Here is a 13,502-nt window from a genome sequence, read left to right as displayed (position 1 = left end):
GGAAACCGGAGCACCCGGAGGAAACCCACGCAGACACGGGGAGGACGTGCAGACTCCGCACAGACAATGACCCAAGCCGGAATCGAACCTGGGACCATGGATCTGTGAAGCAATTGTGCTATCCACAATGCTACCGTGCTGCCCTTAAGAACAAATAAATCTACACTATATCATTTTCCCGTAATCCATGTACCTATCCAACAGCTGCTTGAAGGTCCCTAATGTTTCCGACTCAACTACTTCCACAGGCAGTGCATTCCATGCCCCCACTACTCTCTGGGTAAAGAACCTACCTCTGATATCCCTCCTATATCTTCCACCTTTCACCTTAAATTTATGTCCCCTTGTAATGGTGTGTTCCACCTGGGGAAAAAGTCTCTGACTGTCTACTCTATCTATTCCCCTGATCATCTTATAAACCTCTATCAAGTCGCCCCTCATCCTTCTCCGCTCTAATTACTCTCAATTCCGCCCCTGCCTCTCAACTTCTCCTCCAGACCAGAAGATGCCTCCCTCAGTTTTTGTGTCTAATTGGCTCCTGGGAGATCAAGGCTACTCCCTACATTCACATCTGACAACAGCTGTGTATTTTTCTTGAACATCAATTATCCAACATTATAATAAAATCCATTGTGCCTGCAGACTCATCAAGGAGTGTACTGTTGGAATTATAAAGGCATGCTTCAAATTCTTGAATTAAATAAATGCTCTACAATATAACCTGCTGAGGGACTCACGAACAGTGGTAGTGTTGCAGCACAACTTTGCCATACAAAGACATCTCTGCTTGAATGCCTGGAGGGGAAAGCTCCTAAAGGACAAATGATGGATCAGGCAGACTTGAATCAGCAGCATGATGAAAACGCAGAGCACAAACCCTTGCTGGATGCAAGGCATATTCATGACAATCTGGCAATCTTTTCCTTGACTGCTACATATGCTCGCTGCATGAACATTTACATCTTTGCCCTTCCCACCATGAAGATTCAATTGTCTACAGACAGTTCTCTTGTGTGCATCAATCCACATTCATGCCACCTTATGAAAACTGCATCTCAACTTTGTGAAAAAATAATACGTGCGTGAATTTTATGGCAATTATAATTTTAGTGCTTCCTGTGGTGCAACTATGCAATTTGCGTCTTTGTAGGCCTCCTAGGAGGAATGAATAAGTGTGGTTTCACTGCTGAGTCCTATTATGTGCCACTCGGGACTGACCTGCCACTCATCACACAACAGTTAAGCCTTAGGATGGACCTGATATACATTGCACTGCTTGTGCTACTGCTTGCTTACCCTAATTTTGGCTTCATTCCACTACATGTGCAGGTATCTGAATGGATTGGTGGGCGGTCACATATATGCTGCTGGGCCTGAGACACACTGACATCAGGGCCGGGATTCTTTCCTACCCGGCGGGATGGAGTGGCGGGCACCACTCCGGCGTCGGGCCGCCCTAAAGGTGTGGATTTCTCCGCACCTTTAGGGGCCAAGCCCTCACCTTGAGGGACTAGCCCTGCACCGGACTGGTGTTGGCACGCCGCCAGCTGATGGAAAAGGCCTTTGGCGCCACGCCAGCCGGGGCCGAAGGGGCCTCGCCGGTCGGCAGAAGGCCGCGCATGCGTGGGAGCGTCGGCGGTTGCTGACATCATCCCCGCGCATGCGCAGGGGAGGGGTCACTTCCGCATCGGCCATCGCGGAGGCAATGGCCGAGGCGGAAGGAAAAGAGTGCCCCAACGGCACAGGCCACGATCGCGGATCCATGAACCCGATCGCGGGCCAGGCCACCATGTGGGCACCCCCTGGGACCAGATCGCCACGCGCCCCCCCCAAGACCCCGGAGCCCGCCCGTGCCGCCGGGAAGGGAGGTGGTTTGATTCACACCGCCAGGACTGGCAAGACAGCAGCGGGACTTCGGCCCATCGCGGGCTGGAGAATCGACGGGGGGGGGGGGCCGGCCGACCGGCGCGGCGCGATTCCCGCCCCTCCGATTTTTCGGTGCCGGAGAATTCGGCGGCCGGTGGGGGCAGGATTCAATCCCCCCCCCCGGCGATTCTCTGACCCGGCGGAGGGTTGGAGAATCACGCCCCTGTTGTTGTTGTATATTTTACTTCGAGGAGAAAAGAATGGAAATGTTGAAGCACATGGGTCGAATGCAATAATCAACAGAGACTAATTGGATGATTGTTAACTGTAAACTGGCTTTGTCTAGACTAACTCTAAGCCCGCGAAGTAGCTGAAGGTGTCACAGACTATCACATGACTAAGCTCTTAAGTGTCCATGTAACAACACAACAATATTACCGACACAACACAACAATATTACCGACATATATATCATCCCTCCCCCTTTACGTCTAAAGGCCCAACACAACAAATAACTAGGGCAGCATGGTAGCACAGTGGTCAGCCCTGTTGCTTCACAGAGCCAGGGACCAGGGTTCGATTCCTGGCTTGGGTCGCTGTCTGTGCAGAATCTGGACATTCTCCCCGTGTCTGCGTGGGCATCCTCCGGGTGCTCTGGTTTCCTCCAACAAGTCCCAAAAAGATGTGCTTGTTAGGTGAATTGGATATTCTGAATTCTCCCTCAGTGTACCCGAACAGGCGATGACGTAGTGTGGTGACTGGGGGATTTTCACAGTAACTTCATTGCAGTGTTAATGTAAGCCTACTTGTGACACTAATAAAGATTATTATGATTATAGCATTTTTACATAGTTAATTAAACATACATACAAGGGCAGGCATTAAATTATTACACATTGGTAATACAGTCAATAGGAAAGATGATCTGGTGGGAGTTTATTCAGCACTGGTTGCCTGCACACTTCAGGGGTTTGATTGTACTTGACCTTAGATGTATTCTTAGGTTCTTCTGTGGATGTTTCTACCCTGGGAGAGGCTAAAATCTCTTTTGTAGAAGGAAGACTAGTAGCAACAGGGAATTCTTCGGCAATCTCTTTTCAGCAGATTGACCAGAAGTCATAGTCACATCATCTTGTGACATGGATGGTGTTTCCACTGGAGGTGTCACTGGCACATCGATACGTGCAGGTAACAACTGATCTGTGTGTTGTCTCCACACTAACTCATCTTCAGTTGTACTGTACAAGAGATTGGTCCAGCTTGAGCCAATACAGTTGCACTTCGAACTAATGGTGTAGCTGTGTGCCAACTTGCTCTCCTTGTTTAAACGAGCGTTTTCTCGAATTACCTTCTATTCTCATGATCTGTGACTGCTGATTACATTCTACTATCTCGGCTGTCTCCTCCGGTAAGAGTAGATCAACTGTGGTTCTCAGCTTCCTCTTCGTTAGTCGTCAAGCTGGGGAACTCTGTGTAGTTGCATGTGTGGTGTTCCGATATGTTGCCAAGAAAAGTTTCAATTTCCTTCTCACTTCAAAAAATAATTTTTGTAATCTGTTCCTTATCGGCAGTTTCTTTTTTATCCTGATGTATATTATACTTGCACATGGATTGAACGCAGTAATACCGCAGCACATGGATTGAACGCAGTAATACCGCAGCACATGGATTGAACGCAGTAATCAACAGACATTTATTAGATGGTTGTTACCTGGACAAAGGTTACTCTAGACTGACTCAAAGCCTGCAAAGTAGCCGATTATGTCATGAATTATCAATTGACTCAACTCTTAATAGGACAACAATAACAATCGTTGTATACAAGGTTAGCATATTTCTCTCATCACTAAGCATGTGGAAAGCAGAAACTCTGGGCTGAACTTTACCAGCCCTTGGGGGAAAAAGCTGGAGGTGGGGGCATGCCGTAAAATTTTCGGGGGAGGTGATGAATTAAGGACTAAAGTGCCTCAGGCTGCCATGGCCTTTTATCAAGAAGCAGGGAAGGTAGTGAATGTCTTTCCCACCTAGTGGCCAATTGAGCCACCTAGGTAGCCAATTAAGGGCCTCTTCCCACCACCAATGACATTTTACTAGCAGTGGGTGGATCCTCCACTGAATGGAAAGACTGCCTGGTGAACCCTGTGGCTCACTTAACTGAACATATTTTGGCCCATGGAGTGGTCCCCAATAGCAATGGCCATCCCTGCGGCAACCATCCTGCTCCCCACCTTCCGAACTTACCCGTCCCTCGACCAAACATGCCTGATTAACATGATGCACCCAGACCTCCAAACCTTGCTTACCTGGTTGGGAGAGCAGCGTGATCCCAAGAAAGTCTTTTTGCTAAGCACTGGGGAGCAGTAGCCATGACTTCCATTGGCATCGCTGAGAATGTTGGGCTGCTAGCCGTCCAATTGGTCAGCAGTTCTTGGCCATGGGTGTCCAGTCTTTAAAGGGATGGGAGCTTCAAAATTAACTGATTAGTTGTTGGACCGCTGAAAATTGTGGCTGGGGTCCCTCAATTGGGCAAGGTGGGGCTGCCCTGCATTTGGACCCATTGTTGGGCCCCTCCAACAAAACTAAAGCCAGAGAGAGCTGTGAAGCCCTTAAAAAATACCTTCCTGTAAATTTTCAAACCCAGTAGAAATAACCCTGTACAACTTGGTACGTTAGAGCTCTTTGTCAATACGTTTTTTCACTGCGATCTCGGCCTGTTGCACCAGCCACACTCACATCCCGTGAAATAATAAAACGTATTTATCTTAAAAAGCAAATAACCTCCACTCAACAACCTTATCTTCCAGCCCCAGCTCTTTGTAGCCATTGGCGCAGAGTTCAAGTCTTGACCCTGTGACTCACTATGTCCTCAGGTGGATATACCTAGCCCGGAAATTAGGAGGGAGAGGATGAATCACAGTAAATGCAATGCAACGCTGAGTGGTCAGAACCAAAGGGCAGGGTTTTCTGCTTCTCAGACTAAATGTGGTGGCAGCCGGGAAAGGCGGCATTTATAGAGACTTCCCCACCATGAGATCTCAGGGTGCCCACTCCTCCACTTCCTGTTCCTGATCTGCAGGCTGAAGGTTCCTTCCGTGACTGTGCCATCTTCGGCCGAATACTATGCCTAAAACTCCCGACACAAAGGGCGTGAAGTGGTGACCAAACCCTGCATACCTTTCTGGGAACAACTGACAATGGGCTGACATGCCCTCCCAATCCCTGGACGGGGACAAGGACAGTCTTTGCAAGTTCAGCGGTCTAAACCAAAGCGCTTCTTTATGCAGCTCACTTTTGGGCTTCAACCATAGACTCACTTTCCGTTCTGTCCTCGAGGATATTTCCACCACACCCGACCCAATCATGTGTCTGAATGCACTCTCCCTCAGTATCCACCTCCCACACCCACCACCACCGACAGAAATGCCCTCTAGTCCCTTCACTTGCCTCTGTGCTGTCTTCCCCTCGCCCCTCACCTAAAGTCAGGCTTTTGCCCTTCAGCACCTTCGTTTGCCTCTGTCCTCTCTGCCCCCAACTCCAGTCAAGCCTTTTTTCTCCAGTTCATTTTAACCTCTCCCTCAAAGCAATGGACTGTTACATAGAGCCTTGGCTCTGAAAGCACCCTGAAATCATTGTACTATTGCCTGCACAGCCTGGCATGGAGTCGGAGGAACCGCAAGCAATGCAGGTGTGGTAGTATGCATTAGGGATCATGTGGGACTGTGAAGCCGTGATGCCATTGGCTGACAGAACCCGGGTCCTGGTTGGCTGTTGATCTCTAGCTCCGCCCTGAAGGCGGAGTATAAGAACCAGGAGTTCTCCCCGCAGCTCCAGTCTGTTGCTGAACTGCGGGGAACAAGTCACGCTTAATAAAGCCTCATCGACTTCATCTCTATTCGTCTCTCGTAAGTCATTGTGCGCTACAATTTATTAAGCGTGCTTAAAGGACTATGGAGCTCAGGATCGTCCCGGAATGCCTGAGGATCAGCCCCCACGCAGTGAACTCAGCAGCAATTTTTAAACACTGGCAGACTTGTTTCGAAGGCTACCTCCGAACGGCCCCCGGCCGGATCACAGAAGACCAGAAACTGCAGGTCCTGCATTCGAGGGTAAGCCCGGAAATTTTCCCTCTCATAGAAGACGCAGAGGATTTCCAGACGGCGTTCGCAGCACAAAAGAGCGTCTACGTTCGCCCAGTGAACCAGGTCTACGCACGCTACCAACTCGCAACGAGACGGCAAAGTCCCGGAGAATCGCTAGACGAATTCGACGCCGCGCTGCTAATTTTGGGACGGGCCTGCAGCTGCCCGCCGGTAAACACGGCTGAACACACGGACATGTTAATTCGCGATGCATTTGTGGCAGGTATGAACTCTCCCCAAATCCGCCAAAGACTGTTAGAAAAAGAGTCGCTAGGACTCTCAGAGGCACAGGCCCTTGCAGCTTCCCTAGATGTGGCCGCGCAAAACGCCCGCGCGTACGGCCCCGACCGCGCGGCAGCCCCTTGGGCTCCGTGGACCCCCGTCGCGACAAACCCCCCCCCTCACAGGCTTGCGCGGCTCAGACGCATCCCGGGGGGCCCGCTGCTATTTCTGCGGCCAGGCGAAACACTTCCGGCAGCGCTGCCCGGCCCGCGCAGCGATTTGCAAGAGCTGCGGCAAAAAGGGCCATTTCGCGGCTGTGTGCCGGTCCCGGGGGGTCGCCGCTGTCCCCGGAGAAGAAAGAGTCCAGCGCATCCCAAATGCTCCCCAACCCCCCCAGCGCCCCATGTGCGACCCGCAGGCGCCGCCATTTTGGGTCCCGGCCACCATGAGGGGAGGATGGGCGCCGCCATCTTGTGACCCCCCAGCCATGTGCGATGCATGGGGACGGCAATTTTGTCCACCCCCGCCGCCATCTTGGGACCCCCCAGCCATGTGCGATGCATGGGGACGGCCATTTTGTTCACCCCCGCCGCCATCTCGGACGACAACAATGGACCCCAGCATCGATGGCTCCACGGGGTTCGAAGAACACGCTGAGACACTGCGACCACGTCTGGCCTCGGTGACGCTGGACCAAGCACGGCCCCAGAAGCTCCAGACGACGACAACAACGGTGCTGATCAACGGACACGAGACACCATGCCTGATCGACTCCGGGAGCACAGAAAGCTTCATCCACCCCGACACGGTAAGACGCTGTTTTTTGACCATCCGTCCCAGTACGCAGAAGATTTCCCTAGCTGCAGGATCCCACTCCGTACAGATCAAAGGGTTCTGCATAGTGACCCTAACGGTGCAAGGGAGGGAGTTTAAAAACTACAGGCTCTACGTCCTTCCCCAACTCTGCGCGCCCACATTACTGGGATTAGACTTCCAGTGCAACCTGCAGAGCCTAACATTCCAATTCGGCGGCCCAATACCCCCACTCACTATCTGCGGCCTCGCAACCCTCAAAGTTGAACCCCCATCCTTGTTTGCAAACCTCACCCCGGATTGCAAACCCGTCGCCACTAGGAGCAGACGGTACAGCGCCCAGGACCGGACATTTATTCGGTCCGAAGTCCAGCGGTTGCTGAAGGAAGGCATAATCCAGGCCAGCAATAGTTCCTGGAGAGCACAGGTGGTAGTAGTAAAGACAGGGGAGAAGCAAAGGATGGTCATAGACTATAGCCAGACCATCAACAGGTACACACAGCTAGATGCGTACCCTCTCCTCCGCATATCCGACATGGTCAATCGGATTGCCCAATATAAGGTCTTCTCCACCGTGGACCTCAAGTCCGCCTACCACCAGCTTCCCATCCGCCCAAGTGACCGCAAGTACACAGCCTTCGAGGCAGACGGGCGACTATACCACTTCCTAAGGGTCCCATTTGGCGTCACAAACGGGGTCTCGGTCTTCCAACGGGAGATGGACCGAATGGTTGATCAACACGGGTTGCAGGCCACGTTCCCGTATCTCGACAACGTCACCATCTGCGGCCACGATCAGCAGGACCACGACGCCAACCTCCAAAAATTCCTCCAGACCGCTAAAGCCTTGAACCTCACATACAACGAGGACAAGTGCGTGTTTAGCACAAACCGGCTAGCCATCTTGGGATTATGTAGTGCGCAATGGGACAATAGGCCCCGACCCCGAACGCATGCGCCCCCTCATGGAATTTCCCCTTCCCCACTGCTCCAAAGCCCTGAAACGCTGCCTGGGGTTCTTTTCATATTACGCCCAGTGGGTCCCCCAGTACGCAGACAAGGCCCGCCCCCTAATACAGACCACTACCTTCCCCCTGTCGACAGAGGCGCGCCAGGCCTTCAGCCGCATCAAAGCGGATATCGCAAAGGCCACGATGCGCGCCATCGACGAGTCCCTCCCCTTCCAAGTCGAGAGCGACGCCTCCGACGTAGCTCTGGCGGCCACCCTTAACCAAGCGGGCAGACCCGTGGCCTTTTTCTCCCGAACCCTCCACGCCTCAGAAATCCGCCACTCCTCAGTGGAAAGGGAAGCCCAAGCCATAGTGGAAGCTGTGCGACATTGGAGGCATTACCTGGCCGGCAGGAGATTCACTCTCCTCACTGACCAACGGTCGATAGCTTTCATGTTCGATAATGCACAGCGGGGCAAAATTAAAAATGACAAGATCTTAAGGTGGAGGATCGAGCTCTCCACCTTCAACTACGAGATCTTGTAACGTCCCGGTAAGCTGAACGAGCCGTCCGATGCCCTATCCCGCGGCACATGTGCCAACGCACAAGTAAACTGTCTCCAAACTCTCCACGAGGACCTCTGCCACCCGGGGGTCACTCGGTTCTACCATTTTATCAAGTCCCGCAACCTCCCCTACTCCGTGGAGGAGGTCCGTACAGTCACCAGGAACTGCCACATCTGCGCAGAGTGCAATCCGCACTTTTTCAGGCCGGATAGAGCGCACCTGATCAAGGCTTCCCGTCCCTTTGAACGCCTCAGTCTGGATTTCAAAGGGCCCCCGCCTCCACCGACCGCAACACATACTTCCTGAACGTGGTGGACGAGTACTCTCGTTTCCCTTTCGCCATCCCCTGCCCCGACATGACAGCGGCCACAGTTATTAAAGCCCTTAACACCATATTCACACTGTTCGGTTGCCCCGCATATATCCATAGCGACAGGGGGTCCTCCTTCATGAGTGACGAGCTGCGCCAGTTCCTGCTCAGCAAGGGTATAGCCTCGAGCAGGACAACCAGCTACAACCCCCGGGGGAACGGGCAAGTAGAGAGGGAGAACGGCACGGTCTGGAAGACCGTCCTACTGGCCCTACGGTCCAGGGATCTCCCAGTTTCACGGTGGCAGGAGGTCCTCCCGGACGCTCTACACTCCATCCGGTCGCTGCTGTGTACTACCACTAATCAAACGCCTCATGAGCGCCTCCTTGTCTTCCCCAGGAAGTCCTCCTCTGGAACGTCGCTGCCGACCTGGCTGGCGGCCCCAGGACCCACCTTGCTCCGGAAACATGTGCGGGCGCACAAGTCGGACCCGTTGGTCGAGAGGGTTCACCTCCTCCACGCGAACCCGCAGTACGCCTACGTGGCGTACCCCGACGGCCGACAGGACACGGTCTCCCTGTGAGACCTGGCGCCCGCCGGCAACACGCACACCCCCCGACACCAATCACCCCCTCCCTGCCACCGGCGCACCCCGCGACCGCCCCCTTCCCGGGAGGATCGGTCCTCCTCCCATGTCCGACCAGGAGTGAAGCAGAAGCAGACACCGTAAAGCTCCTGGAGACGACAAAGCTGGAACAAGCACCTGCACCACCACCGGGGCTGAGGCGATCGACAAGGAAGACCAGACCGCTCGCTCGACTTGTGGCATCGGTGTAACACAAGAATGTTGTGGACTTTAACGAGAATGTTCTTTTTTTCTTCTTACGAATATTGTAAATAGTTCACAAACCCTGTACATAGCCCAGTGTAGGGCAAAGTGTAGGGCACTGTAATGACATGCAAACGTTTTTCCTCCCAGGACCAGCCTTGTAAACTCCTACCACCATGCGAAGCACCACCCCGCCGGGTTCATTTTTAACAAGGGGTGAATGTGGTAGTATGCATTAGGGGTCATGTGGGACTGTGAAGCCGTGATGCCATTGGCTGACAGATCCCGGGTCCTGGTTGGCTGGTGATCTCCATCTCCACCCTGAAGGTGGAGTATAAGAACCAGGAGTTCTCCCCGCAGCTCCAGTCTGTTGCTGAACTGCGGGGAACAAGTCATGCTTAATAAAGCCTCATCGACTTCATCTCTATTCATCTCTCATAAGTCATTGTGCGCTACAGCAGGTAAATATAACTCAGTCTTGAATGAAGTGCAATTCACCAGATATACATCCCTTATATTTGTTCGTGAATAACACCAGTCTAATTAGATGCTGGCGTGACATTTTGATTTAGTAATACCGGTGAGTTGCCTGCATAAGGAGCATTCATGGTATTCAAATGCCGTTCTCGTCGCGATGTAGTGGGAAACATGTGCTACCATTGAGGTCTGGAGCAGACGATTAGGACCTATTTTCAAGCCAGCGTAAACCTTACTTTGGTGCCCACATGATGGGCTGGATTCTTCCTCCCAGCCCACCACAAGATCGCCACAGTGAGAAGCAGACAATGGAAAAGTCCATTGACCTCTGGAGGGGTCCTCCGGTCGCCAGGTGGGCGTGGCTGGAGAAACCCGCCCGATATTTTCGTCTCCCACCTGCCATTTCACCCATTGCTGACGGAAGTGGAAAATCCTGCCCAGAGGATCTACTAAGTCTTCTTCTTACACTGATTACTTTTCTTCTGTGACATTAGAGGAAGTAGATGAGAAGGTAAAACCTATGTTGAGGAGTTAAGGGCACGTCACTTTTAGTAGAATTATTCATTGAGAATGTTGTAATGCAGTTTGCTGGCGGTTTATTTCTGGCCTAAATATTATAATGTTTTGATTGTTATGGAAAAGAACAAGGAGCAATCTAGAGGAGGAATAGATCTGACCTGTCAAAATTGGTATTAAACATTAGCAAGCAAAAATGTAATCTGATAATAGGCTGCCTTCAAATAGGAGATGGCTCTGGTGTAGTCAACACACATTCCCGCGAGGGGGAAAGGTTGGGCCAACAAAGCCAGAGTTCCTTGGATGATGAAAGATATGGGAACAAAACAATGGGTGCATATTTCGCATCTACAATGACGCATGTCAGGTTTATAATAAAAGTGAGAATCAGATTGAATATAGAAAGTTCAAAGCAGAAGTGAAGAGGGAACTTAGAGGAGTAAAGAAAATATGGGAATAAATCAGCGCCAAACATAAAAAGGGAATCTAAAAGCATTTTCATGACCATGTGAAAGGCCTTTATCAAAGTGGTCCCGAAACTAAGTATGTTTGTATGTAACCACTTTTAAGTTGCAAGTCGTTCAATTTAAAAATAGCCCACAGCACAGCTTTAGTCTTAAACAAACAAAAGATTGGTTTATTACAAAATGCTGCTGTAAGTTACTTAAGTAAAAGTGATAACATTACCAACTAAATACATACAATGATTAAATACAGATAAGGTATAAAATATACTTACAAAGCAACATTTAGTTCAGTCCTTTAAGGCATTGTTACCGGCCCATAATTTGGAATTGAAGTATTGGTTGTCTAGAGTGAAGAGAAGTTGAAGAGTAGTGTTCTGAAGCTTCGATGATTTCTGTAGTTGAATAGTCAGAGGTTGCCTTTGTAGGTGGGCTCAGCAAGTCAGCAGGTTTTTAAGAGATGGAGAGAAGATTTATTGATCCTCATAAGTTTTGTGGTTATGGTACTTTGAGACTGCCTGGACTCTTTTGACAGAACTGCAGTTGATTTCTGAATGCCTTCCTTTCCCCTCCCTTGGCCAAAAGCCCTCTTGAATGATGTCTCTCTGTCTTCCTGGGATTCTACAAATGGCTGTTATCAATCAGACTTTATACAGTTCAAAACTCAAATTATCACAAACTGTTGAATCATGCCTCAATATTAGGTAAACCTTGTTAATGCCGTTGCTTTGTAGCTGAGGTAATTAACCTTTTAAACATCACAGCCATTAACTTGAATGGATCCATGCTTTCAGGTTTGGTGAGAAAGAAAAAAGAATGCCATTGTTAATGAGTTACTGTTTACCTATGTGGAAATGTGCATTGAATTTCCATGTCTTCACATATCTGATTATACGTATCTGCAATCTATTTCGGACCTTCTCGAAGCTTGGCAAACATTGCAATTAAGAAATATCAGATAACTTTGGGAGACAATATTAAGGCTCCATTGTGTCCATTTTACAAAATCTACAATATCATGTCTACGTCTTTGTGAGAGTTTAAAATAATGGATGTGTAGCAGGGGGGAGAGGTGGGACCGGTTAGGGACCAAAAAGGTGGCACAGAACATGAAAGAGGTACTGTAATAGTTTTCATCTGCCTTCATCAAGGAAGAAGATATTTCCAAAGTATTATTGAAAGGGGACCCAGTTGAGTCACTGAATGGGCTAAATATTGTGAAAGAGCAGCTACTGGAAAAATCACCAGATACGATTGGATCGCATTCCTGAGTTTGGCACGGTGACACAGTGGCTAACACTGCTGCCCCACAGCTTCAGGGACCCGGGTTCAATTCCAGCCTTGGGTCACTGTGGGGAGTTTGCACTTTCTCCTCGTGTCTGCATGGGTTTCCTCCGGGTGCTCCGGTTTCCTCCCACAGTCCAAAGATCTGCAGGTTAGGTGGATTGGCCATGCTAAATTGCCCTTAGTGTCCAAAAGGTTAGCTCGGGTTACTGGGTTTACGGGGATGAGGTGGAGATATGGGCTTAGGTGGGGTGCTTTTTCCAGGTGCCGGTGCGGACTCGATGGGCTGAATGGCCACCTTCTGCACTGTAAATTCTATGATCCGAGAGCAGTATGGGTAGAAAGTGCAGAGGTACTGGTCATAAACATCCAGTCCTCCACTGATACAGGGGTAGGGCCAGAGGACAGAGAATTACAAATCTTACCCCCTTGTTCAAGCAGGGCGCTCCAGTTTCCTCCCACAGTCCAAAGATGTACAGGTTAGGTGGATTGGCCATGATAAATTGCACTTAGTGTCAAAAAAGATTGGATTGGGTTAGGTTGGGTTACTGGGTTATGGGGATAGGGTGGGGTGGGTGGGTTTAGGTAGGGCGCTCTGACCAAGGGCCGGTGCAGACTCGATGGGCCACATAGCCTCCTTCTGCTCTGTAAATTCTATGAATAAATACAGCAGCTGCAAGTCAATCAGCATTTTCTTAGTTGGGAAGAACATTTAGGAAATTGTAATCTGCGATAAAACGAAACAAGCGTGGATTAATTAATGTAAGGCAGTATAGATGTTCTGAGGTAAATCATCTTTACCAGCTTGATTGAGTTTTTTGATGAGGCTGCAGTAGAATAATGGATTCATTGTTAACTTTTGTTAACAATGTGAATGTGCACATTCTTGAGACACATTATACAATACAAAGGCATAATGATAGGCCCTCAAAAAACAAAAGCCAGCAGCAACCAGAACAAAAGTGTGTTACTGATATCCAGAGATTTCGACAATAGGATTGGTAAATTAATTTTGAACTTAGTTACGATAACTGAGACTGAGAGACCTTTTGCACAAAGGCCAGC

General features: G+C 50.1%; 1 long non-coding RNA gene across 1 annotated transcript in view; it reads right to left on the bottom strand.

The window, feature by feature from the left end:
- The window catches only part of LOC140409557 (uncharacterized), a 61,683-nt gene extending 49,764 nt beyond the window's left edge, over nt 1-11,919 (bottom strand). The window contains exon 1 of the long non-coding RNA XR_011940395.1: nt 11,429-11,919. This is a non-coding gene — a long non-coding RNA (uncharacterized lncRNA). The remainder of the gene's footprint in view (nt 1-11,428) is intronic.
- Between the last annotated feature and the right edge of the window lie 1,583 nt (nt 11,920-13,502).

Source organism: Scyliorhinus torazame, chromosome 3, assembly GCF_047496885.1.
Source record: "Scyliorhinus torazame isolate Kashiwa2021f chromosome 3, sScyTor2.1, whole genome shotgun sequence".
NCBI classification, from domain to species: domain Eukaryota; kingdom Metazoa; phylum Chordata; class Chondrichthyes; order Carcharhiniformes; family Scyliorhinidae; genus Scyliorhinus; species Scyliorhinus torazame.
The sequence above is the reverse complement of the archived record's forward strand: the minus strand, read 5'-3'. Positions and strand labels throughout refer to the sequence as shown.